We start from the raw sequence: 15,438 nt of genomic DNA, 5'->3' as shown, positions 1-15,438 counted from the left end.
AATAGTGCTGCAATGAACATTGTGGTACGTGTGTCTGTTTGAGTTATGGTTTTCTCAGGGTATATGCCCAGCAGTGGGATTGCTGGATCATATGGTAGTTCTATTTTTAGTTTTTTAAGGATGCTCTGTACTGCTCTCCATAGTGGCTGTATCAATTTACATTCCCACCAACAGTGTAGAAGGGTTCCCTTTTCTCCACACCCTCTCCAGCATGTATTGTTTCTAGATTTTTTTGATGATGACCATTCTGACAAATGTGAGGTGATACCTCATTGTAGTTTTGATTTGCAATTCTCTAATAGTTAGTGATGTTGAGCATCTTTTCATTTGCCTCTCGGTCATCTGTATCTCTTCTTTGGAGAAATGTCTGTTTAGGTATTCCACCCATTTTTTGATTAGGTTGTTTGTTTTTTTTTTGATATTGAGCCACATAAGCTATTTGTATATTTTGGAAATTAATCCTTTGTCGCTTCATTGACAAATATTTTCTCCCATTCTGAGGGTTGTCTTTTCATCTTATTTATGATTTCTTTTGCTGTGCAAAAGCTTTTAAGTTTCATTAGGTCCCATTTGTTTGTTTTTGTTTTTATTTTCATTACTCTAGGAGGTGGGTCAAAAAGGATCTTGCTGTGATTTATGTCATAGTGTTCTGCCTGTATTTTCTTCTAAGAGTTTTATAGTGTCTGGCCTTACATTTAGGTCTTTGATGTGTTTTGAGTTTTTGTTTATGGTGTTAGGTAGTGTTCTATTTCATTGTTTTACATGTAGCTGTCCAATTTTCCCAGTAAAACTAATTGAAGAGGTTGTCTTTTCTCCATTGTATATTCCTGCCTCCTTTGTCATAGTTTAGATGATATAGGTATGTGGGTTTATCTCTGGGCTTTGTATCCTGTTCCATTGATCTATATTTCTGTTTTTGTGCCAATACCATACTGTCTTGATTACTGTAGCTTTGTAGTATAGTCTGAAGTCAGGGAGCCTGATTCAAGATTGCTTTCGCTATTCAGGGTCTTTTGTGTTTCCATACAAATTGTAAAATTTTTTGTTCTAATTCTGTGAAAAATGCCATTGGTAATTTGATAGGGATTGCATTCAATCTGTAGATTGCTTTGGGTAGTATAGTTATTTTCACGATGTTGATTCTTCCAACTGAAGAACGTGGTATATCTCTCCATCTGTTTGTATCCTCTTTGATTTTTCATCAGTGTTTTATAGTTTTCTGCATACAGCTCTTTTGCCTCCTTAGACAGGTTTATTCCTAGGCATTTTATTCTTTTTGTTGCAGTGGTAAAGGAGATTGTTTCCTTAATTTCTTGTTATGATCTTTCATTGTTAGTATATATGAATGCAAGAGATTTCCGTATGTTAATTTTGTATCCTGCAACTTTATCAAATTCATTAATTAGCTCAAGTAGTTTTCTGGTGGCGTTTTCTATGTATAGTGTCATGTCATCTGCAGATAGTGACAGTTTTACTTCTTTTCCAATTTGGATTCCTTTTACTTCTTTTTCTTCTCTGATTGGCATGGCTAGGACTTCCAAATACATGCTGAATAATAGTGGCAAGAGTGGACATCCTTGTCTTGTTCCTGATCTTAGAGGAAATGCTTTCAGTTTTTTACCATTGAGAATGATGTTTACTGTGGGTTTGTCTCATATGGCTTTTATTATGTTGAGGTAGGTTCCCTCTATGCCCACTTTCTGGAGAGTTTTTATCATAAATGGGTGTTGAATTTTGTCAGAACCGTTTTCTGCATCTATTGAGATGATCTTTTTTTTTTTATTCTTTAATTTGTTAATATGGTGTATCACCTTGATTTGCATATATTGAAGAATCCTTGCATCCCTGGGATAAATCCCACTTGATCGTGGTGTATAGTCCTTTTAATGTGTTGTTAGATTCTGTTTGCTAGAATTTTGTTGAGGATTTTTGTGTCTGTGTTCATCAGTGATACTGGTTTGTAATTTTCTTTTTTGTGTGGTATCTTTATCTGGTTTTGGTATCAGGGTGGTGGTGTCCTCATAGAATGAGTTTGGGAGTGCCACTCCCTCTGAAATTTTTTGGAAGATTTTGAGAAGGATAGATGTTAGCTCTTCTCTAAGTGTTTGATAGAATCAGCCTGTGAAGCCATCTGGTCCTGGACTTTGGTTTGTTGGAAGATTTTTAATCACAGTTTCAACTTCATTACGTGTGATTGGTCTGTTCATATTTTCTGTTCCTTCCTGATTCAGCTTTGGAAGGTTATACTTTTCTAAGAATCTGTCTGTTTCATCCAGGTTGTCCATTTTATTGGCATATAGGTGCTTGTAGTAGTCTCTCGTGGTGCTTTTTATTTCTGTGGTGTCCGTTGTAACTTCTCCTGTTTCATTTCTAATTTTATTGATTTGAGTCCTCTCCCTCTTTTTCTTGATGAGTCTTGCTAGAGGTTTATCAATTTTATTTATTTTCTCAAAGAACCAGCTTTTAGTTTTATTGATTTTTGCTATTGTTTTCTTTGTTTCTATTTCATTTGTTTCTGCTCTGATGTTTATGATTACTCTCCGTCTACTAACTTTGCGTTTTGTTTGCTCTTCTTTCTTTAGTTTCTTTAGGTGTGAAGTTAGATTGTTTGGGATTTTTCTTATTTCTTGAGGTAGGATTGTATTGCTATAAAATTCCGTCTTAGAACTGCTTTTGCCTCATCCCATAGGTTTTGGATCATTGTGTTTTCATTGTCATTTGTCTCTAGGTATTTTTGATTTCCTCTTTGATTTCTTCAGTGATCTCTTGGTTATTTAGTAGCATATTGTTTAGCCTCCATGTGTTTGTGTTTTTTACAGTTTTTTTAACTGATTTCTAATCTCGTAGCGTTGTGGTCCGAAAAGATGCTTGATATGATTTCAATTTCCTTAAATTTACCAAGGCTTGATTTGTAGCCCAAAATGTGATCTATCCTGGAGAATGTTCCATGTGCCCTTGAGAAGAAAATGTAGTCTGCTGTTTTTGGATGTAATGTCCTATAGATATCTATTAAATCTAGCTGGTTTATTGTGTCACTTAAAGCTTGTTTTTCCTTATTAATTTTCTGTCTGGATAATCTGTCCATTGGTGTAAGTGGCATGTTAAAGTCCCCTACTATTATTGTGTTACTATCAATTTCTCCTTTTATGGCTGTTAGCATTTGCCTTATGTATTGAGGTCCTTCTATGTTGGGTGCATAAATATTTATAATTGGTATATTTTCTTCTTGGATTGATCCCTTGATCATTATATAATGTCCTTTTTTTATCTCTTGTAACAGTCTTTATTTTAAAGTCTGTTTATCTGATATGAGTATTGCTCCTCCAGCTTTCTTTTGATTTCCATTTGCATGGAATATCCTTTTCCATCCCCTCAGTTTCAGTCTGTATGTGACCCTAGGTCTGAAGTGGATGTCTTGTAGACAGTGTATATACAGGTCTTGTTTTTGTATCCATTCAGCCAGTCTTTTGGTTGGAGCATTTAATCCATTCACAGTTAAGGTAATTATTGATATGTTTGTTCCTATTACAATTTTCTTAATTTGTTTTTGAGGGTTTGGGTTTGTTTTTGATGGTCTTTTCCCTCTCTTGTGTTTCCCTCCTAGAGAAGTTCCTGTAGCATTTTCTGTAAAGCTGGTTTTGTGGTGCAGGAATTCTCTTAGATTATTTTGTCTGTAAAACTTTTGATTTCTCTGTCGAATCTGTATGAGATCCTTGCTGGGTTGAATAATCTTGGTTGTAGGTTTTTCCCTTTCATCACTCTAAGTATATCCTGCCTCTCTTTCCACCCTCACATTGCACTATGGGAAGATTAGGATACAAGATATGCCTTTATTTTTAAAAGTAGAGGGCAAGTTCTCAAGGCAATTAGTTTTAGGATGCATATGGGCATTCAAGATACAAATATTAATTCCCTTAAATACATTTTTGCCCCATTGGAAAATCTTGCATGCTGCTGGTTACTTGAATCCAAACTTGAAATCCTCATGCCTTCTAACACATCTTTATTGAAATTGAAAAGGATTTTCCCTAAGTCATTTGTATGCCATATTTTATAATACTTCATATCGTTTAAGATGTGATTTCTTCAGGTCATTTGTATGTGAAGAGAACCCTCTAATGGTGGAATTAAAAACCAGCTCCACTTAAAAACATTTCAAGTCACTGCCAAAAATTCAGGGGACCGTTTTGGAGAGCACAGAGGTTTTCCTAATGCCCCGAAATCAAAGCACACCTAGTCCTAGTGTTACCTCTGAAAGTGAATCTGAGTTGATCCTTTAAGACAGGGCAGGGTAGTAGTGATAACAGACCATGGATCCTCGGTTCCTTTCCAATGGATCTCACTGCCTCCCTAGAGAACATTAGCCAGAGGCTAGGCCAAGCCCATCTCCTGGTGTAGCTAAGGTGTTTTTTGGTGTCCCAGCTTCTTCTAGCCACCATCACATGATCTGGAGCACACTCTGTCAATGCTCAAGTCTGTGGCAATACAGTTGCCTCCTCCAAGTTCTTTGCTTAGTAGACAAAAAAGAGCCCAGAGCTCCAGTCAGTCCTTAATTCAGGTCTGTGCTTACTCCTTTACAAGCTTTGTAAGCCTGTGGTAGTTCTTCTCTCTGAGCATCACAGAGCTCTTGTGAGGAACAGAGGTTATGTACCTAAAGTACCCAGCTAGCTGCCTGAAATGCGCCCACAGTGCTATTTTCCTTCTTTTCACTCATAGCCAATGTGCTCCATACCTCTTGCCCCTTTCTATTCTCTAAATTTCAGCACAGGGAAAATACTCTGCTTTTGATCTCTCCTTAAACCAGCAGACTGTTAGTTTGCAACCTCCTTGGGAGCCTCCTGGGTGAAATTCAAAACTGGCCCTCAATGGGGGAGATCAGGGAGAGACCCAAGAAAGAGGCAGACCACTCCAGACTGGTAGGTGGCAGGTTTAATAAGCAAGGAAACTTATATACAAGGCTTGTCTTGAATGGCCACAGGATGAGTAGATCTCCGCACCTGCAGGCTAGAATCTTAAAATTAATAGAGAGGCCTAAATTGGGTTCTGTCATGTATACCATCAAGATGGTCCCAACATCACATTACAGTCTCAGAGCTGCATCCTTGGGCAGCTTCTAGTGCAAAACAGGCAAGCAGAAATTACATCCCAAGGATGGGGGAGGGAGTGAAGGAACTCCAATTGCCCACGTCCAGCTCACAGGTCAAGCTGTGGGCCTGTCTTGTTGATTACCTCCCTCAGCATTCATGATTCACATTAGAGACTACAGGGTGCCCTCTCCACTTCCAGGCTGAACACCTACTTGCCCCATTTGTTGACTTTGCTTTTTTTTTTTTTTCTTTACTTTTGCTTTAGGAGACAGATTCAAAAAAATATTGCTATGATTTATGTTAGAGATTGTTCTGCCTATATTTTCTTCCAGTATTTTATGGATGCCTGTCTTACATTTTGGTCTTTAATCCATTTTGAGTATATTTTGGTATATACTGTAAGAAGATGTCCCAGTTTAATTCTTTTACTTGTAGCTGTCCATTTTTCCCAGCACCACTTATTGAAGAGACTGTCTTTACTCCGTTGTATATTCTTGCCATAGATTAATTGACCTTAGGTGTGCAGTTTTATTTTTATTTTTATTTTCATTGTTCTGTTCCACTTATCCATGTGTCTATTTTTGTGCCATTCCCATACTGTTTTCTTCTTTTTTACATTTTAAAAGTATTTTTGTTTTATATTGGAGTATAGTTGATTAACAATGTTGTTTTAGCTTCAGGTGTGCAACAGTGATTAAGTTATAATATACATGTATGTATTCTATTTCAAATTCTTTTCCCATTTAGGTTATTACAGAATATGGAGCAGAGTTCCCTGTGCTATACAGTAGGTCCTTCTTGGTTATCTACTTTATTTAATTTTATTATTTTTTATACATCTTTATTGGAATATAATTGCTTTACAATGTAGTTCCTGTTGCACAACATGGTGGAACAGCTATGTTTATGCGTATAGCCCCATATCCCCTCCCTCTTGAGCCTCTGTCCCACCCTCCCCATCCCACCCCCGTAGTTCATCACAAACCAGCAAGCTGATTTCCCTGTGCTATGCAGCAGCTTCCCCCTAGCTATTTAACCATGGTAGTGTATATATGTCAATGCTACTCTTTCATTACATACCATCTACCCCTTCTCCCCCCTCCATTCTCTATGTCTGCATCTTTATTCCTGCCCTGTCGCTAGGTTCATCAGTACCATTTTCCTAGATTCCACTTATATTCATTAGCATAGGGTATTTCTTTTTCTCTTTCTGACTTACTTCACTCTGTATGACAGACTCTAGGTCCATCCACCTCACTACAAATAACTCAGTTTTGTTCCTTTTTATGGCTGAATAATATTCCATTGTATATATGTGCCACATCTTTTTCATTCATTCATCTGTGGATGGATGTTTAGGTTGCTTTCATGTCCTGGCTATTGTAAATAATGCTACAGTGAACATTGTGATACGTGACTTTTTGAGTTATGATTTTCTCAGGGTATATGCCCAGCAGTGGGATTGCTGTGTTATACAGTAGTTCTATTTTTAGTTTTTTAAGGATGCTCTGTATTGTTCTCCATAGTGGCTGTATCAATTTACATTCCCACCAACAGTGTAGAAGGGTTCCCTTTTCTCCACACCCTCTCCAGCATGTATTGTTTCTAGATTTTTTAATGATGGCCATTCTGACCAGTGTAAGGTGATATCTCATTGTGGCTTTGATTTGCATTTCCCTAATAATTAGTGATGTTGAGCATCTTTTCATGTGCCTCTTGGCCATCTGTATGTTTTCTTTGGAGAAATATCTATTTAGGTATTCCACCCATGTTTTGATTGGGTTGGTTTTTTGTTTTGTTTTGTTATTGAGCTGATGAGCTGCTTGTATATTTTGGAGGTTAATCCTTTGTCCGTTGTTTCATAGGCAATTATTTTTTCCCATTCTGAGGGTTGCCTGTTAGTCTTGTTTATGGTCTCTTTTGCTGTGCAAAAGCTCTTAAGTTTCAGTAGGTCCCATTTGTTTATTTTTGTTTTTATTTTCGTTACTCTAGGAGGTGGGTCAAAAAGGATCTTGCTGTAATCTGCCTGTGTTTTCCTCTAAGCATTGTATAATGTTTGGCCTTACATGTAGGTCTTTAATCCATTTTGAGGTTTTTTTGTGTGTATATGGTGTTAGGAACTGTTCTAATTTCATTCTTTTACATGTAGCTGTCCAGTTTTCCCAGCTGTTGGGGAAGCTACTAGAGTAGGCTTGTTTAGGCTTCAGAGGCAGAAGTAGGCCTCTGACCAACCTGTGATTCTGTCTGTAATGAGCACCTAACAATTACATACCTAACAATTGCTGCTAGCAAGTGAAATGGCGCTTATGATAGAAAGGGAATGGGTCTTGGAATTTCTTGAACCCTGGGGACATGGCCAGTCCCTTGGGGTCTGGAAAATCTTGTGACTCACATGACGAAACCAACAGCATTGTTAAAATAAGTCCAAAGCTGCATTTTTGCACACAAACTGATGATATCAGTTTGTGGCCTGGAATTATAAGGAGAAGCCCTCAGAACTCCAATCTGAACTCTCACCTGTGGAGTGGATCTGCTGTCCAGGACCCTTCCCAACTGGGGCTCCAGATTGCTGTTCCAGGGACTTCCCAGTGCTACTTGAAGCTGGATGTAGATGTTTCCTGAATTTGCTGATGTATATACACTTATTTCTTGCTATGTTGTCAGTGGTTATGCTGTAACATTGGGACACCGGATTGCTGCTGCTTGGATCTGAATGTAGGTGCTTCCCAAGTTCAGTGATGTATAAACCTTTGTCTTTACTATTCTTTCTCAGTATACTGTAATCTTTGTTAATTCAATAACTCTCTCTAAATTCTTGTGTAACTGTGTGTAGTAGAGTGGTTATTTTGCCAGCAAATCTGATGAACCTTGAAACCGAAAATAAGGCTTTTGGCAAAACACCAGCATCGCTTATTGAAGAGGCTGTCTTTTCTCCATTGTATATTCCTGCCTCCTTTGTCAAAGATAAGGTAACCATATGTGTATGGGTTTATCTCTGGGCTGTCTATCCTGTTCCATTGATCTATATTTCTGTTTTTGTGCCAGTACCATACTTTCTTGATTACTGTAGCTTTGTAGTATAGTCTGAAGTCAGGGAGCCTGATTCAAGATTGCTTTCGCTATTCAGGGTCTTTTGTGTTTCCATACAAATTGTAAAATTTTTTGTTCTAGTTCTGTGAAAAATACCATTGGTAATTTGATAGGGATTGCATTGTATCTGTAGATAGCTTTGGGTAGTTTAGCCATTTTCACAATGTCAACTCTTCCAATCCAAGAACATGGTATGTCTCTCCATCGATTTGTATCATCTTTTATTTCTTTCATCAGTATCTTATAGTTTTCTGCATATAGTTGTTTTGCCTCCTTAGGTAGGTTCATTCCTAGGTATTTTATTCTTTTTATTGCAATGATGTATGGGAGTGTTTCCTTAATTTTTCATTCTGGTTTTTCATTGTTAGTGTATAGGAATGCAAGGGATTTCTGTGCATTAATTTTGTATCCTGCTACTTTACCAAATTCATTGATTAGCTCTAGTTGTTTTCTGGTGGCATCTTCAGGATTTTCTATATATAGTATCATGTCATCTGCAGGCAGTGAAAGTTTTACTTCTTTTCCAATTTGGACTCCTTTTATTTCTTTTTCTTCTCTGATTGCTGTAGCTAAAACTTCCAAAACACTGTTGAATAATAGTGGTGAAGATGGGCACACATGTCTTGTTTGTGATCTTAGAGGAAATTCTTCCAGTTTTTCACCATTGAGAATGATGTTGACTGTGGGTTTGTCGTCTATGGCTTTTATTACATTGAGGTAGGTTCCCTCTATGCCCACTTTCCGGAGAGTTTTTATTATAAATGAGTGATGGTTTTGTCAAAAGATTTTTCTGTATCTATCGAGATTATCACATGGTTTTTTCCCTTCAATTTGTTGATATGGTGTATCACATTGATTGATTTGGATATATTGAAGAATCCTTGCATCCCTGGGATGAACCCCACTTGATCATGGTGTATGATCCTTTTAATGTGCTGTTGGATTCTGTTTGCTAGTAGTTTGTTGAGGATTTTTGCATCTATGTTCATCAGTGATATTGGCCTGTAATTTTCTTTTTTTTGTGATATTTTTGTCTGGTTTTGGTATCAGGGTGATGGTGACCTCACAGAATGAGTTTGGTAGTGTTCCTCCCTCTGGTATATTTTGGAAGAGTTTTAGATGGATAGGTGTTAGCTCTTCTCTAAATGTTTGATAGAATTTGCTTGCGAAGACATCTGGCCCTGGGCTTTTATTGGAAGATTTATTTTTTTAATATTTGTTCATTTACTTATTTATTTATTTGCTGTGTTGGGTGTTCATTGCTGCACACAGGCTTTCTCTGGTTGCAACGAGTGGGGGCTACTCTTCATTGTGGTGGGCAGACTTCTCATTACAGTGGCTTTTCTTGTTGAGCATGGGCTCTAAGCACACGGGCTTCAGTAGTTGCAACACACAGGCTCAATGGTTGTGGCTCATGGACTGTAGAGTGCATGCTCAATAGTTGTGGAGCATGGGCTTAGTTGCTCCATGGCATGTGGGATCTTCCTGGAGCAGGGCTCAAATCCATGTGCCCTGCATTGGCAGGCGGATCTTAACCACTGCACCACCTGGGAAGTCCCTGTTGGAAGATTTTTAATCACAGTTTCAATTTCAGTGCTTGTGATTGGTCTGTTCATATTTTCTGTTTCTTCCTGGCCCAGTCTTGGAAGGCTGTACTTTTCTAAGAATTCATCCATTTCTTCCAGGTTGTCCATTTTATTGGCATATAGTTGCTTGTAGTAGTCTTTCATGATCCTTTGTATTTCTGCAGTGTCAGTTACTTCTTTTTTTGTTTCTAATTCTGTTGATTTGAGTCTTCTCTGTTTTTTCCTGATGAGTCTGGCTAATGGTTTATTGATTTTGTTTATCTTCTCAAAGAACCAGCTTCAGTTCTTTCAACTTTGTTAGTGTTTCCTTCATTTTTTTTTTCATTTTTTCTGATCTAACCTTTGTGATTTCTTTCCTTCTGCTAGCATCAGGGGTTCCTTTGTTCTTCTTTCTCTAATTGCTTTAGGTTTAAGGTTATATTGTTTATTTAAGATTTTTCTTGTTTCTTGAGGTAGAATTGTATTGCTATGAACTTCTCTCTTAGAGCTGCTTTTGCTGCATCTCATAGGTTTTGGGGCATCATGTTTTCATTGTCATTTGTTTCTAGTTAATTTTTTAGTTTCCTCTTTGATTTCTTCAGTGATCTCTTGGTTATTTAGTAGCACATTGTTTAGCCTCCATGTGTTTGTATTTTTTACAGTTTTTGTTCTGTAATTGATATCTAGTTTCATAGCATTGTGGTCAGAAAAAATGCTTGTTACAATTTCAGTTTTCTTAAATTTATTCAGGATTGATTTCTGACCCAGGATGTGATCTATCCTGAAGAATGTTCCCTGTGCACTTGAAAAGAATGTTTATTCTGTTGTTTTTGGATGGAATGTCCTATAAATATTAAGTCCATCTTATCTAATGTATCATTTAGAGTTTGTGTTACTTTATTTTCTGTTTGGATCATCTGTCCATTGGTGTAAGTGGGGTGTTAAAGTCCCCTACTATTTTTGTGTTACTGTTAATTTCTCCTTTTAGGGCTGTTAGTATTTGCCTTATGTATTGAGGTACTCCTATGTTGGGTGCATAGATAGTTACAGTTGTTATTTCTTTTTCTTGGATTGATCCCTTTATCATTATGCAGTGTCCTTCCTTGTCTCTTGTAATAGTCTTTATTTGAAAGTCTATTTTGTGTGATATGAGTACTGCTCCTCCAGCTTTCTTTTGATTTCCATTTGCATGGAATATCTTTTTCCATCTCCTCACTTTCAGTCTGTATGTGTTCCTAGTTCTGAAGTGTGTCTCTTGTAGACAGCCTACATATGGGTCTTGTTTTTGTATCCATTCAGCAAGTCTGTGTCTTTTGGTGGGAACATTTAATCCATTCACATTTAAGGTAATTATCAATATTTCCTGTTTTCATTTTCTTGTTTTGTTTTTGTGTTTTAGGTCTTTTCCTTCTCTTGTGTTTCCTGTCTAGAGAAGTTCCTTTAGCATTTACTGTAAAGCTTGTTTGGTGGTGCTGAATTCTCTTAATTTTTGCTCATCTGTGATGCTTTTGATTTCTCCATAAAATTTGAATGAGATTCTTGCTGGGTAGAATAATCTTGGTTGTAGATTTTTCCCTTTCATCACTTTGAGTATATCCTGACACTCCCTTCTGGCCTGCAGAGTTTCTGCTTAAAGATCAGCTGTTAACCTTATGGGGATTCCCTTGTATGTTATTTGTTGCTTTCCCTTGCTGTTTTTAATATGTTTCCTTTGTATTTAATTTTTGATAGTTTGATTAATATGTGTCTCAGGCATATTTCTCCTTGGCTTTATCCTGTATGGGACTCTGCACTTCCTGGACTTGACTCTTTCTTTTCCCATGTTAGGGAAGTTTTCAACTATAATCTCTTCAAATATTTTCTCAGACCCCTTTTCTCTTCTTTTTCTGAAACCCATATAATTCAAATGTTGGTGCATTTAATGTTTTCCCAGAGGTCTTTGAGACTGCCCTCAATTCTTTTCATTCTTTTTTCTTTATTCTCCTCCACTACAGTTATTTCCACCATTCTGTCTCACAGGTCACTTTTCTGTTCTTTTGTCTGTTTTTCTACTATTGATTCCTTCTAAAGTATTTTTAATTTCAGTTATTGTGTTCTTCATCACTATTTGCTCTTTAGCTCTTCTAGCTCCTTGTTAAACATTTCTTGTATTTTCTCCATCTGCGCCTCCATACTATTTCTGAGATCTTGGATCATCTTTACTATCATTACTCTCAATTCTTTTTCAGGTAGATTCCCTCTCTCTTCTTTGTTTGGTCTTATAGGTTTTTACCTTGTTCTTTCATCTGTTGCATCTTTCTCTGTCTTCTCATTTTGTTTAGCTTACTGTGTTTGGGATCTCCTTTCCTCAGGCTGCAGGGTCATAGTTCTTCTTACCTCTCTTCTCTGTACCCAGTGGGGAGTTGGTCCAGTGGCTTGTGTAGGCTTCTTGGTGGGGGAGGACTGGTGCTTATGTTTTGATGGGTGGAGATGGATCTTGTCCTTCTGATGGGCAGCGCTGTGTCCAGTGGTGTGTTTTGAGGTGTCTGTGAGCTATTATGACTGTTGGCAGTCTGTCTGCTAATGGGTGGGGTTGTGTTCCTATCTTGCTGGTTGTTTGGCATGATGTGTCTAGCACTGGAGTTTACTGGCCGTTGGGTGGAGTTGGATCTTGCTGTTGAGATGGAGACCTCTGGGAGAGTGCTTGCTGATTAATATTCCATGGGGCCAGGAGTTCTCTGGTGGTGAAATGTCCTGGACTCAGCTCTCCCACCTCAGATGACCAGGTCTGACTCCTGGCCAGGTCACCAAGACCTTACAGGCTTTTTGAATGTCTTAGGTCCCCTGCCAGTGTTCAGTAGGTGTTCTGTAGGAGCTATTCCCCATGTAGATGTATTCTTGATGTATTTGTGGGGAGGAATGTGATCTCCATGTCTTACTCCTCCACCATCTTAAAGGTCCTCCCTTTTATTTTATTTATTTATTTTTAAAATAAATTTATTATTTATTTATTTATTTATTGGCTGCATTGGGTCTTAATTGCTACAGATGGGCTTTCTGTCATTGTGGTGAGTCAGGCTACTCTTCATTGTGTTGCGCAGGCTCCTCATTTCAGTGTAGCTTCTCTTGTTGCAGAGCATGGGCTCTAGGCACATGGGCTTCAGTAGTTGTGACACATGGGCTCAGTAGTTGTGGCTCATGTGCTCTAGAGCACAGGCTCAACAGTTTTGGCACACCGGCTTAGTTGCTCCATGGTGTGTGGGATCTTCCTGGAGCAGGGATCTAACTCATGTCACCTGCATTGGTAGGCTGACTGTTAAGCACTGTTCCACCTAGGAAGTCCCTTCCTCCTCTATTTTAAATATGACTGTGTGTATATGGCAATCCGAAATTCCCAGACTATCCTTCCCCACCATCCTTCCTCTCGGTGACTGTAAGTTCATTCTCTAAGTGTGTGAGTCTGTTTCTATTTTGTAAATAAGTTCATTTGTATCATTTTTTTTTCAGATTCCACATATTAGTGATATATATTTTTCTTTCTTTGTTAAACTTCACATAGGATGATAGTCTCCAGGTCCATCCATGTTGCTTCAAATGGCATTTTTTCATTCTTCTTAATGGTTGAGTGATATTCCATTGTATATATGTACATCTTCTTTATCCATTTATCTGTTGATGGACATTTAGGTTGCTTCCATATCTTGGCTATTGTAAACAGCACTGCAATGAACATTGGAGTTCAGGTACCTTTTCAAAGTATAGTTTTTCTCCCAGGAGTGGGAGTGCTAGATCATATACTAGCTCTATTTTTAATGTCTTAAGGAACCTCCATATTGTTCTCCATAATGGCTTTACTCATTTACATTCCTACCAACAGTGTAGGAGGGTTTCCTTCTCGCCACATATATTGTTTGCCTATACTGTTTTGATTACTATATCTTTGTTGTATAGCTTGAAGTCAGGGAGCCTGATACCTCCAGCTTTGTTCTCTTTTCTCAAGATTTCTTTGGCTACTCAGAGTCTTTTGTGGTTCCATAAAACATTTAGGATTATTTGTTCTAGCTCTGTGAAAAAATGTTATGGGTGTTTTGATTAGAGTTACATTAAATCTGTAATTTGTTTTGAGTAGTATGGACATTTTAGCAATATTCTTCCATCCATGAAAATGGGATATTTTTCCATTTATTTGTATCATCTTTAGCTTCCTTCATCAGTGTCTTACAGTTTTCAGAGTATAGATCTTTCACCTCCTTGGTTAAATTTATACCTGTGTATTTACTCTTTTCAATGTGATTTTAAAAGATATTGTTTTCTTGCTTTCTCTTTCTGATAGTTCATTATTACTATATACAAAAGCAACATATTTCTGTATATTATCTTGTATCCTGCAAGATAACATACAGAATTCATTTATCCTAATAGTTTTTTGGTGGAGACTTTAGGGTTTTCTATATATAGTATCATGTCATATGAAAGTACTTCTTTCCCTCCAGTTTGAATGCATTTTATTTTTTTGTGTGTCTCATTCCTGTGGCTAGGACTTGCAATACTGTGTTAAGTAGAAATGGCAAGAGTGGGCATCCTTGTTTTGTTCCTGATTTAGAGGAAAAGCTTTCAACTTTTCACTGTTGAGCATGGTGTTAGTTGTGGGTTTGTCATAAATGGTCTTTATTATATTGGGATATGCTTCTTCCATACCAATTTTGATGACAGTTTTTATCATGAATGGATGTTGAATTTTGTGAAATGCTTTTTCTGCATCTGTTGGGGATGATCATGTGATTTTTATCCTTCCTCTTGCTAATGTGGTGTGTCGCATTGATTTGCAGATATTGAATCATCCTTACATGACTAGAATAAATCTCACTTCATCATGGTGTATGCTTCTTTGTATATATTGCTGAATTCAGTTTGCTAATATTTTGTTGAGAATTTTTGCATCTATACTCATCAGAGGTATCGGCCTGTAATTTTTTGTAGCATATTTGTCTGGCTTTGGTATTAGAGTCATGGTGGCCTCATACAATACATTTGGGAGTGTTTCCACCTCTTCAAATTTTTGAAATAGTTTTAGAAGAGTAGGTATTAGCTCTTCTTTATATGTTTGGTAGAATTCCTCTATGAAGCCATCTGGTCCTGGACTTTTCTTTGCTGGGAGGGTTTTTTGTTTGTTTGTTTACATATTCAGTTTTACTACTAGTTATTGGGCTGTTCAGATTGTTTCTTCATGGTTCAGTTTTGGAAGATTATGTATTTTTAGGAATTTATCTGTTTCTTCTAGGTTGTCCCATGTGTTGATATATAACTGTTTGTAGTATTGTTATATGATTTTTTTTTTTATCTCTGCGGTATCACTTGTTACTTTTCCTCTCTCATTTCTTATTTTGTTTGTTTGGGTCCTCTCTTTTCTTAATGAGCCTGGCTAAAGGTTTACCAATTTTTTGTATCTTTTGGAAGAAACAGCTCTTGGTTTCATTGATGTTTTCTGTTTTTTTTAATTAATATTTTAAAAATTTTCCTCTTTATTTATTATATGTTTCTGCTGACTTCGGGCTGCATTCTTCTTTTTCTAATTCCTTAGCAGATAAGTTAGGTTGTTTATTTGAGGTTTTTCTTGTTTTTGGGGAAAGCGTTAATTGTTATATATTTCCCTTTTAGAATTGCTTTTGCTGCATCCTATATATTTTGGAAAATTATTTTGGGAAGTTTTATTTTCA

At 37.1% G+C, this 15,438-nt stretch overlaps 1 protein-coding gene across 1 annotated transcript in view; it reads left to right on the top strand.

Moving 5' to 3' along the window:
- Nucleotides 1-15,438, top strand: part of UNC5C (unc-5 netrin receptor C) — a 377,961-nt gene that overhangs the window by 268,259 nt on the left and 94,264 nt on the right. The gene's annotated exons all lie outside the window — the stretch shown is intronic.

Source organism: Hippopotamus amphibius, chromosome 3 (genome assembly GCF_030028045.1).
Source record: "Hippopotamus amphibius kiboko isolate mHipAmp2 chromosome 3, mHipAmp2.hap2, whole genome shotgun sequence".
Taxonomy (NCBI): domain Eukaryota; kingdom Metazoa; phylum Chordata; class Mammalia; order Artiodactyla; family Hippopotamidae; genus Hippopotamus; species Hippopotamus amphibius.
The sequence above is the reverse complement of the archived record's forward strand: the minus strand, read 5'-3'. Positions and strand labels throughout refer to the sequence as shown.